The sequence below is a fragment of the Myotis davidii genome, unplaced genomic scaffold, assembly GCF_000327345.1.
Source record: "Myotis davidii unplaced genomic scaffold, ASM32734v1 scaffold573, whole genome shotgun sequence".
NCBI classification, from domain to species: domain Eukaryota; kingdom Metazoa; phylum Chordata; class Mammalia; order Chiroptera; family Vespertilionidae; genus Myotis; species Myotis davidii.
The window spans coordinates 5219946-5222425 of NW_006285997.1; positions in this window are offsets into that span (position 1 = coordinate 5219946).

Consider the following 2480-nt stretch of genomic DNA (forward strand, 5'->3'; position numbering starts at 1 on the left):
ATATGTTGTCTCTAAGACCCGCTCAGACACTGCACCATGCTATCTCCAAAACTCCTTTTCTCAAAAGCACAAGTGCCCCTTCACCAAAAACCCCTTCCCTTCCCTTCCCTTCCCTTCCCTTATTCTCTCTCCTTCCCATCATCCACAGAACCCCTGTGATTCTGTAAGCCTGAAATTTCAGCTTTGAAATTTATCCTCACCCAGCCCTGGCCAGTGTAGTTAAGTTGGTTGGAGTGTCATCCCATGCACCAGAAAGTGGTGAGTTCCATTCCCAGTCAGGGACATACCCAGGTTGCAGGTTCGATCCCCGGTACTGGACTCATGTGGTAAGCAACCGATTGATATTTCCCTCTCACATGCCATTTCTCTCTCTCTCCCCCTCTCTCCCTCTTTCTCTCTCTTCATTCTTCTCTCTAAAATCAATAAAGCTCTTTTAAAAAAAGAAAGAAACTTCACCTCATCTGAAAGAGCATGATCTGAAATGTAGAGATCAAATAGTATTTAAAGAGTGATTCCTTCAGTACGCTTACAAATATAAAAGTACTGAAAGCTAAAGAAAAATAATTGTATAACATTTTAGGGTTTAAGAGATTTTTATTTATGTATAAATATTAAACCGTTTGATCTTCACACAGCCCTGGAATGAGGGTATTTTCTCATCTCCACAGATAAACTGAGAGGTGGAAGTTTGTCTGATGTGGCCAAGGTCAACAGCCAGTGAATGGAGGACCTAAGACTATTTCAGAGGAGATGAGATTGGATGTGTTCAGGGTGGTTTGGCCATAGACCCTAAGACTATTTCAATGCTCTTTCAAGACTGCTGTCATCCTCTGCTTACAGTATATTGGAAAATGACTAAGTTAATTTTAATGTATGATGCATAAGAAATACCCATGTAAAATTAGACACTATTTTACAAATAAGCGAATGCTTCCTACCTTCTTCCCTTAAATTATTAGCTACTACTTACTCTTAGCTACTATTAGCTTCTATTTACTATTATAACAACTCAATTGATTCTTTTGACCCCCTCAATGAGGAGCTGCGTTGCTTCCTTAGGGCTACAAGAACAAAGTGCCTCTAACTGATTGGCTTAAAACAACAGATTTTCTTCTCTCTCAGCTTTAGAAGACAGACTCTGAAATGAAGTGTCAGCAGGGCCATGTTCCCTCTGCAGCTCTAGGGAAGGAGCCTTCCTCGCCTCTTCTAGTTTCTAGTCCTTGCAGGCAATTCCTTGGCTACCCTTGGCTTGTAGACACATCACTCCAATCTCTGCCCCCATCTTCATGTGGTCGCCACCAGTCTGTGTTGCTTCCCCCCTAATTATAAGGATGGTAGTATGACTTCATTCTAACTTGATTATATTTGGAATGACCCCATTTTAAATAAGGTCACATTCACAGATACCATAGGTTAGGACTTGAACATTTCTTTGGGGGAAGGCAAAATTCAACCCACGACAGGCATAGGGCTATAATAGTTTTTACCTATATCCTAAAGATGAAGACTGTGAGGCTCAGAGCACGTAAGTCAGTGTTTCTCTAAGTTTGGCCCAACAATTGCCTGCTTCAAAACCACCTGGAGGTTTGTTACAGTACAAACGCCTGGGCCTCACCATGGAGCAGAAAAGTAAAAAAATAAAAATAAAAATCTGTATGTCTAATGAGGGCCAAATGTGGCTCATAGAAGCACTTGATTTGGGAAACTCCTAGATTGATCAGAGCTACTGAGGATTTTGTAAATGAGTGGTATAAACTGAATGCAAGCCTAGGCACTCAGACTTCAGAATTGTATTTCCTTAGTGGGCCCCACTTTACCTCTCATTTTCTTATTCAAGATCCTGCTTGATTATTTGCCCCAATCTCCTGTGAATGTTGGTCTTCCTTGCTTGACCTACATGTCTTTTCCAGGACTTTGTGCAATGTGTACAGGTTGGCACTGCACAGCCACACCCAGAAGCCCCGTTCTCTCACCAATCCCTTGTTCCACCTCTCCCTGTCTTGTATCGTTCTCTTTCCACGTCACCTACTCAGCTGTCCCATCTATGTGGGGGGGAGCTAGTCCACACTCTGGTTGCTTATAAAATCTTAAGATCCTCATGTTTTATACCCAATAATTATACTAACTTTCTCTTAAGAAACATTGAACAATTACATTTTAGACCCCTCTTTCCAAGAGATACTAATTTTGTCATGTTTATCCTCTGTTCAAGGAAGAAATATTGCTAGGACTTACAAATAATAATAATAAATGACAAACATCTACATTCTTCTTATGTGTCGGCCATCATGCCATATCATAAAGTTTCTCATTAGACCCTTTTTTGGAGAGATTACCATTTTATGGATAAGCAAACTAGGTCTTAAAATCAGAACCAGGATTTGAACCCAGATAATTTGACAGTTCCAACTCCTCATTTCAGACTCCAAGCTCTCCTGGAAAGGCTCCTCTTTTCTATCTGATACTGACTGCAATCATCA